Source organism: Nymphalis io, chromosome 5 (assembly GCF_905147045.1).
Source record: "Nymphalis io chromosome 5, ilAglIoxx1.1, whole genome shotgun sequence".
Lineage (NCBI taxonomy): Eukaryota > Metazoa > Arthropoda > Insecta > Lepidoptera > Nymphalidae > Nymphalis > Nymphalis io.
The window spans coordinates 579,987-590,532 of NC_065892.1; positions in this window are offsets into that span (position 1 = coordinate 579,987).

Genomic DNA, 10,546 nt, shown 5'->3' on the forward strand with positions numbered 1-10,546 from the left:
ACAACACACATATATATAACACACTATAATTAAAACAGTGTCAAGACCTAGTGTGCACTAGTGAGCTATAATTTTAACGATAATGAGTCTGAAATTATTGAAACCTCTAATCCCTAAGCGAGATGAACGCTCTAACAAATCGGAAAATAATCCATTAGTATAATAGGTTTATCATCTATTCGTATTAGATCAGGATTATAATTAATATTCGTTTCTATCTATTTGAAACTGTGTTCTGAAATTAATAAATCTTTAACGAAATAATTGTATGTAATTTGAATTTAGAATGTTATTAAATTGTTATGTACGTATTATAGTACCAATACAACAATACTCATATACCATTATTATTTAAGTAATACAATATAGTTATCAATATCATTATGTGTTTTAAAATAATTGAATTTCAGAATATATTCGCATTTTGAATTCCGACGGTAAATATTGTTTTAATATAATTAATATATTATATTAAGAGTGCGCCTAACGCTACAAAAAAATCAGATTGAAATCGCGCGTCCTTTACACCCTCTCGCGACTCTATTATATTTATTTATTTTTTCTATATAAACCGGCAATATTGCATTTCGTGTTGCACATATTTTAAAAATTATTCTGAAGAATATTGTGTATTTATTATAATTAAATTTGATAATTAATACAAAACGCTATCAATTTTTTTTCCGTACTGCTCTCGTCACAGCAGTCACATTTGAAGTATGGGTTGTCACCCATGCTACAAGATGTGGTTTTTATGAAAAGAAAATGTGTGAAGTACCAAAAGCTTTTTATTGTTATAAAGAACGAAAGTATTTATAAAAAATTCCGTGAGGAAACCCTCGATTATTTAACAAATAGCATAATGAGTAAGTTTCTTAAATCAGTCACTGCGGCGCTGCTGAGACGCGAGGAGGGAAAAAAATTGAGAGCGCTTCGTATTAATTATCATATTATAGTGAAACGATAATATCAGCACACGTAATTTCCTTACTCTCATATTCCAGTAGGCAGCAATTCGACATGAATTTAGAGACTTAAGGCGCTGAACCACAAGCTTTGCTTGCTTTACGAGGTAGCGGAGTGTGAACAGTGCCAACTTCGAAAGTCCGGGTTTTTTATTACAAGATACGCAGGCGGACAGGCATATGGACGTAATAGTAAGTGGTCACTACCGCCTATAGATATTGGTGCCTAAGAAATATTAATTATATCTTACATCTCCATTGCATTATCAACATTGAGAACTGAGTTATCATGGCCCTTATTTATTTTAGAAAAATTACAAGATATATTAACAAACGTATGAAAAAGGACGAGATACACAAGCACAGTATACTTATAGCTCATAAGAAGAAATGTGGAACTTACCACACAATACGATTGTGAAATATCAGAATGTGATATGCGCCATTGACTATTATAATAATCATGATACTTAAGGATAAGACATGTGGAAATACGCTAGTTTGATTCGTCTTTCAACAGTTCACGAGTCAGATACGGAGTAAGTTCTGGTTTGTTACAGATTAAAAATTAAATTCAAAATATGTTTTATTCATGTAAGCTCTTTTGAATTCTCAATGTACAGAATTAGATGGAATTTGTAGTATGTTTAATTGTGTAGTAAAATGTTACGATAAAAACGTTAAGTGCATACAAAGTCGTAACGACTAGCTTATTTATTATAAAAGGAAGGAATTCCCTCAGTACCAATACAGTATATATAGAATGATTAGTATACTATTTGATAATAATATATTATATTATATGATATCATTAAAATATGAAGATGTTTACAGATACAACAAGTCATTTATTAAACCCAAACGTAAAAAGAGGGATGTCATAAATTTAACGTGTGTATCTGTATTTTACTGTGGCATCGTGGCTCACATAGCGTGTGGACTGATTTTGATGCGGTTTTTTCTTGACAAAGGGTCTTACCAAATTTCACAGGTAGGATTGATTTGAAATTGTCCCCCCGACACTGTGCTTGTATAAAAATATAACTTCCTCATATTAAATTAAAAGGGCTAACAAACATATTAATTAGATGAATATGATTTTGTATTTATATGATGTTTTTTTTGTGTTGGAGCTAATTTAAATTTTTAATTTACTTTTAGTTTACTTAAATCTGAAATTAAACTTGTTAAATTTACTATATGTATGTTCAGTTTTGAATTCATAATAACGCCAGACGTTTTATCTTCAAAGTGCTTCAAGTCTCAGTAGACTTTTTAAAGCAAGTTCACTCAGTCCATAGAAGGTGTGAACTCTTATTACAAGAGGAGTCATTGCCCTGTTGCAAGCAAAGATAATGAATGATCTCTTACCTAACAAAATTTGTTATCTCATGATATCATTTTAATTCAATTATTAGTACCAAATAACCTTTCAAAAAGCTTTAAGTGTTAAAATTTCCTCGTCCACCCAGTGATCTAAATTTGATAAAAAAAAAACTTGAAAATCTAACGAAAACATATAATAAGAATTTGGGTTTTTCAATCCTTTTTTCTAATAATGCTAAACCTCGTCCATGGACGGTGAGTGATCACTATTGCCCATAGTCATTGGCGCTGTAAAAAATATTACCCATTCCTTATATAGCTACTGCACCAACCTTGGAAACTAAGATGTCCAGTGTATCTTTGGTTACACTGGCTCAATCACCCTTCAAGCCAGAACACAACAATTGTATTTTATCGATAGAATATATAGATGAAAAACAGAAGAGCAAAATATCTTTGCTTATTTATATACTTCTAATATTTGTGGACCATATATATTTGTGTGAAGAAAACTTTAGCGTGATTTAGACACAAAAAAAACTTTTTCACTAAACTTGTTATTATAAATGCGAAACTGTATGTGTGTGAGTGACCGTTTGTCCTGCTTAACTATCATCGCACACATAACTATTGAGTCCAGAAAGCTTTAATATGGACATATATTTCTTTTAAAATGTAAGCATCCGTTACGAGGTGGTGGTTTTGTGCAAGCTTGCACATTAGACATTTTACCGCAAAACAGCAGTACTTGGTATTGTTGTGTCCCGGTTTGAAGGGTGAGTCAGTGTAATTACAGGCACAAGGGACATAACATCTTACCTCCCAAGGTTGGTGGCACATTGGCGATGAAACCATGGTTAAAATTTCTTACAATGCCTATGCCAATTACCATTAGGCGGCCCATATGCTCGTCCGTCTACCTATATTATAAAAAAGAGGATTTTTTAGAAATTAAAAGCTTAAGGGGGAAATGAAAGTGGTAAATTTATATCAAATTTACCAGTACGAAGGGGGGACGGGTACCTTGTAGATTATTAAGTGCAAATTACCATTTAAAGAATGTTTGTGCTCTAACTTTTTTTTATAAGTAACGACCTTATAATTTATAGCATCTTTTGGGAATGAAACAATGGTCCAAACAGCTTCCAATAAGAAATAATTATTGTGTATTAAAATTTGTATAAATATATAAATATAAGTTTTTTCACCGGTTATTCTCAGATTTGATTTCTTATTGAACTGGTGGTAGATTTTTGACAATAATAAGTTGCATCTATGTTGTATATAAATGTTTACATAACTTTTGAACACTTCGAAGTATTCATGATTTAACTTGTAAATTACTAATTTTAATATATATCAAGAGCAGTGATAAATAATTTATTTTAATTGTAAAATTACGTATAAGGCAATTGCTATAATATTGTAAGTGAGTATTTAAGTTGTTCATTATTGTTATTCTGAACAAACGTATAAATAAACAGGGAATACACGCGAACCTTTCGAGTGGGTTCTTAGTGCCGTCAAAATGGCACTTCTGGCTCTTGTCAGCATGAGTGGCTCTTATGTCTGCTGGCTTGGTCTTGCTTACATTTGTCCCTATGGTCTGTAGAAATGTGAAAAAATTGAAGAGAAATAAAAATGATGTTCATGTTTTTAAAATAATATCAAATATCGGAATGTCGTTGCTTAAAATTTATACCAAAACAATATCAATCTTTACTGATAATGTGGAGACGTTTTTTTTGTAATGCTTAACAGAAAACGATCTACTAAGCCGATATACATAAAACTTTTAATAGAAGGTGCAGGAAATTTCGGAAAAATTAGAGTATATACTATTTTTATATAAGCTTTGCAGTCTCACCTAATTTAAATTCAGACTAGTGACCAGCGTGAATTTTACGATCTTGTATGTATATAAATCATAAGTAAATAAGTTATGGTTCGATAGCAGAAATATTATAGCTAATATGTATAAATTTTAAGTGTTTCAATGGCCATTGTTGGACAAGGACCTCTCCTAAATTGCGGTAAAGCTCCCAGTCTTTATGCAGATAAATCCACATCTAGGCCCGAAATATTTACCGGAATTAGTGATTATTCACTGAAATAGTTGGTAATTTTGGTAAACAAAGTTCATATGCTTATTGCTCATTGGAGTATTATATTTTTTTTACTGGTGGTAGGGCCTTGTGCAAGCTTATCTGGGTAGGTACCACCCACTCATCAGATATTCTACCGCAAAACAGCAGTACTTGATATGGTGAGTGAGCCACTGTAATTACAGGCATAAGATTGGAAACTAAAATGCTGTCCGCATTTTAGTTTCCAAGGTTGGTGGCGCATTGGCGATGTAAACGATGGTTAACATTTTTTATAATGCCAATGTCTATGGGCATTGGTGACCCCTTACCATAAAAATAAAATATCTTTGTTTGATGTGTGTTGAATAAAAATCTGTCACATATACATATATCAGACCAGCGTTGTAAAATTAGTCCCAAAGTCTCCTCAAAGAGAAGAGCACTTTATTCCAAATGCTTGTTTGTCATTAAATTACAACAGACAAATAAATATGACATAGATTAACTGTTTAACAGATTAATGATTAAAGCGAATGCTACAAGTACGAATTTGTAATGCATAATTTTAATCGCCATTTATTATTGTAAGTGAATCGTTAAGTCTAAAATATTCTATTCAAGACATAAGGTATCTCGATAAAGTTTGTCAACTGTCATGAACGTTACTCCCTGCTTTTAAGGCGACACCTGGTTTCGCAATAAATTATTTAGATATCGCTTCGTATTGTATACCCGGCTCTTCATTAATATACAGTAAGAAAAACTGCTAGAGTAACGGACAGACGTTTTCAGTTTAATTTATTCGCCAGGAAATAAACTAAAACATTATGTTTTGCCCAGTCAGCGATATCTTTAGAATAAATTGTTTTCTTCCTAAGGTAATATTGTGAATGGTAGATATAATTACACTAATATTACAGAGCGAAATGTTTTGTTTTGCTTATAAGATAATATAAATCGAAGATTGCGGGTTCAACCCCTAAAAAGGGATGATTTTCATGTGCTTAATTTATGCTTACATTGATAACATAATAAAAAATATAAAGTATTCTTTACAAAATATGTACATTTGTCTATGTACGCAAAAATATAAAATAAATCTAGATATTGGGACATCCCAACATACGGTTTTAAATTTATTTTAAACAAGCAACACTATTGAATGCCGAGCCGAGATGACCCAGTGGTCAATCTTAACTGGATGATCGTGGGTTCAAACCCGGGCAAGCACCACTGAATTTTCATGTGCTTAATTTGTGATTATAATTCATCTCGTGCTTTACGGTGAAGGAAAACATCGTGAGGAAACCTGCATGTGTCTAATTTCACTGAAATTCTGCCACATGTGAATTCTACCAACCCGCATTGGAGCAGCGTGGTGGAATAAGCTCCAAACCTTCTCCTCAAAAAGAGGAGAGGAGGCCTTTAGCCCAGCAGTGGGATATTCACAGGCTGTTACGGTATTTTATTAGATGCACTTCATCTTAATTCAGGTATATATAAAAAATATTTATTATTCACACAATAAATTGCTAGAAATTTAAAATATTTAAGAAAAGAAAACGTAGTCAATATTAACTTCAAATTTGAACTTAATGATAATAAGATTAGAGATAAAAATAGAAACAACTGAACTAGTTGCCTTAGTAAATAAATAAATTATAATATTATTTAATTTAAAATATTATTTTTCCTTCAAACGAGGCGTGAAGTGGCATCTTGCAGGCTGGCAAGGCGGGGGCGGTTAGTACAGAGCATTCTTCCCGACTGTACTAGCCGTTGTTGCGTTTGTACTCCACTACCACGTACCATCAAGTGGAGTGGAGTCATTTGCATTGCCGGTTTATATGAAAAAATAATTATATACATACATGGAATAGTATTTTACAATATTAATCTAGCCAATGTTCGAGATTTTATTATCTAGTTTCCACCCACGGCTTCGCCCGAGCTTAAGGGGGGACAGTTATTACTATTAGTCTTTGAGGTTCCAGCTGCATACGATATTACATCAAAATCAGTTTAGTACTTTAGCCGTTAAAGCGTTATAGACAGACACAGTCACTTTGCATTTATAATATTAGTATGGATATAGATGTTTCCTGACCGATATCCGATCAAGCGAACATCAATATTTACATAACCACTCAATGGATGAAATTGAAACTTGATACTTGGTGTATATATAATATGCATCATATCATGTATCAGAAACATTGCAGCATTGGAAACTTTTTATTTTATATGATTAAAAAAGCTCATTATCATTAACGTCAAATGAAGCGGGCTGATAACACATATTTTTAAAAGCACTTTTGGATCATCATTTTACATGATTATATGAAACGGGTAACTTTAATTCGGAATTAGGGAATGTTAATAAAACACAAATAAATGTAAAAGTTTTTTACTATCTATATGAGGCATTAATATAAACTGACTGCCTTGTTTGTCTAGTGGCTTGATGTAAGGTCGCAGACCTAGAGGTCCTGGATTCAATTCCTAGTTCGGGCCAGTAAAAAGTTATTGGGTTTTTCTGTCAGTATTATTATAATTAATAAAAACTATATATTTTTCATATATAGCTTATAATTCATGTCAAATTTTTAAACTACTGTAATTTTTAATGTAAAATTATTTGTTATTGTATGTTGAGGTTTTTTTTTAAATATACATATTTACATTTTTTTTTCTTAATATTATAGGTAAGCAGACTAGCATGTGCGGGCCACATGATGGTAAGTGGTCACCAACGCCCATAGACATTGGCATTGTAAGTAATGTTAACCATCCCTTATATCGCCAATGCGCCACCAACCTTGGGAACTAAGATGTTATTTCCTCTGTGTCTGTAATTACACTGACTGGTATTGTGGAACACAACAATACCAGTTACTGCTGTTTTGCGGTAGAATATTTGATGAGTGGGTGGTACCTACTCAGACGAGTTTACACAACACAGCTTACACAAAGACCTACCATCAGTAAACTTACATATATAATATAAAACATAGGAACTACTATTTTTTTATACATGGTCCACAAACAGGCAGATACTAAAAACACTGCTTTTTTTGAAAAATCTTGTCGTTCGTCGGTAATTTTCAGTAATGGAATATTTGCTTTATGTATTATTACGAAGTATATAAAAAATATATTAATTGTTTGATATCATAATTTTGTAGTGTCAACTAGTAAAAGCGGAGATGACACAGTGGTAAAAATGTCAGGATTTTAACCGAAGATTGTGGTTTCAGAGCACAGAAATTTCATTTTATATTTATAATGATTTTATCTCTTGACGTTTAAGGAAATCGTGTCGGATGTTATCCAGTAATTTTCTTTTAAACAGCTTTATACTCCAAACCCACCTCTAGACATACTTTACAACCACAGTAAACAGGTCATTCAGAGGCTGTAACATTACTATTTTTATTCAAATTCTTTTGATTTAATTAATGCCACAATTAAAAACAAATTATTGCATTTTATTTGCTGAAGTGTCCATTTGCCTTTTCTATAGAAACAAACGTTAAGAAATAGTCGTACTAAACAATGGAAACAGGGAAGTCTTTGTAGGGTTTATTGCATCATTGTTTGCTTGAGAAGCAATAGAGGTTGGCTCGCCCCTGTAATACTACTAGAAGTTTCCGATTGTTATTACCATAATATAGCTGACGTAAATAATGTTGATATGAACACGATTGGCCTGTATCTAGGGATTTGTGAGTATATTTTATGTTCAATACGTAATCTTTACTTATGTTATAAATGCGAGAGTTTTTTTATTTGTATATTTGTCTGTTATGCTTTCACGTATTAAGAACTCTTTCGATGATTATAAATTTTAGTTGCCAGAGGCACAGAAAATAACATAGAGTACTATTAACATCTCCACACTCAGGGGCTTATATAACTTTCAAATATATATAATTATGTACATAGTAAATTAATAATAAGAGAAACATGCTCGAGAATTCATTTTCTTCTTAGCAAGATTTGGCTTACTTTAGTTACTTTTTCAATGAGAACTAGCCTTGGCTGTTCAATATTTAACTGTAATTTTATATAAAAACGTGTGTATATAACAATTTTTGTTTAATATATTATTACGTCTGTATACAGTATCCCTTCAAAATAAAATTATAATATCTATTATTGACTGTCAAATTAAACACTACCATAGGTTCGGAAAAGAAAATACCATGACCTGAAAAGAACCGGCGAAAGAAACACTTTATATTATGTGTTCTGCTGTCTTCTTATATAAGCCTTAACAATGCTTTTAAAATAAAACATTGTATTGAAACTTTATTTATGTAATTTCGCAAAACATATTATAACGCATTGGCGATGTAAGAAATGGATTATATTTCTTACATCGCAAATATCTATGGACGGTGGTGACCGCTTACCACCAGGTGGCTCATTTGCTAGTCTGCCTACCTATTTATAATATATCTATTTATTTTATTAATATATATTTTTTTATAGAATAGGAAGGCGGAGGTGCATATGGGGTCCTTAATGGTAAGTGGTCACCAAACCCCCTTAGACATTGGCATTGTAAGAAATGTCAACCATCGCTTACATAGCCAATGCGCTACCAATCTTGGGAACTGAGATTTTATGTCCCATGTACCTGTAAATACACTGGCTCACTCACCCTTCAAACCGGAACACAACAATAACAAGTACTGCTGTTGTCCGGTAGAATATCTGATGAGTGGGTGGTACCTACCCAGACGAGCTTGAACAAAGCTCTACCACCAGTATATATTACTATCACTATAGTCTTACGCCGTCTCCTCGGAATACTTTTGCTAGTAGATTAGTTTTCCGCTACGGCTCGAGTGGTTAAAGCGCTCACGTTGATAGATGGATGTGCTTAACAAAAAATCCCATAGTGAGCTCTTATAACCCACGGAAAAGACGGCAGTTCTATTCCACTGTGTTACCGCATTATCGTGTTGAGTCCGTTATGTGCTATTAATATATTTGTCACTTTGACTAATTTAAAAGCCATAATTTTTTAAGTCTAATTAATTGAAAATAAGTAATTCTCAAAGAAAGCTTGTTTAAAAAATGTATACAAATAAATTAAACTGAAATGTCTGTCTGTGATTGCAAAATAATATATGCATATAAAATATTTACATTACTGTTATGTTTTCATTAGATCATTGCTCATCCCGGTTTATCCGGGTTCCTTCAAACGAGGCGTGAAGAGGCGTCTTGCGGGCCGGCAAGGCGAAGGCGGCTAGTGCAAAACATTCTTCCCGACTGTACTGGCCGTCGTCGCACTTGGACTCTACTAATTTTTATTACACTTACCATCAGGTGGAGTAGAGTCATTTGCCCTCCCGGAAAATATAAAAACTAAAAAAATGAAATAAAAATAATAAAAAAATATTTAATGATTCATACTAACGTGAGTAAAACCGGCACGTTTAGTAACATAATATATTAAGAAAAAGTTAATATATTAAGTATTAAGTTTCAAAGCGACACGAAAGTGAGAGCTATGTTAAAATCGACTTTATTTAATCCAAGTATTTATATGGTTGCAGTACCCGAAGTCTCGTGTTTGTAATAATAAAGTTTCTGAGTTTTTCTGTCAAATAATTCTCAGTAGCAAACGGAAGTTAGGATGTTTGTAATCTTAAATTCCCGAGCCTCGAAAATATGTAAATTCGTTTTCCGACATCTACTTCCTAGTGTGTACTGACATTATTACTTTGTCGGTAAGTCCAATTAAGGTAAGAAACACTATGTTATTTACTATTTTTTTAATAAAAATATTTTGCCTTATCATTGCATATTGATACTTGAATACCATAAGAAGGGAATGATATGGTAATTATTATTACCCTTGAAAACGTAAGAAAATGACTTTCACTTACAAAGAATTTTCGGGTATTTTCAAATACCGCTTACAACTCGATAGACCTATTGTTGGCTTAAATTTTCCACGAAACAATGTGCCCAGACCAAACAATAACTGAAAGCTATCGAAATTTAAAAAGAAACAACTTGCGGCGAACTTTCCTCCAATTGCTCGAAACATTTTTCTTTTTATTTATTCATAAGAGAAACCGAACTAAAACGGGTTCAAGCTACTCGAAAAATACGTGACTGTCTCATACTAAATAATTTACTACATAAGCC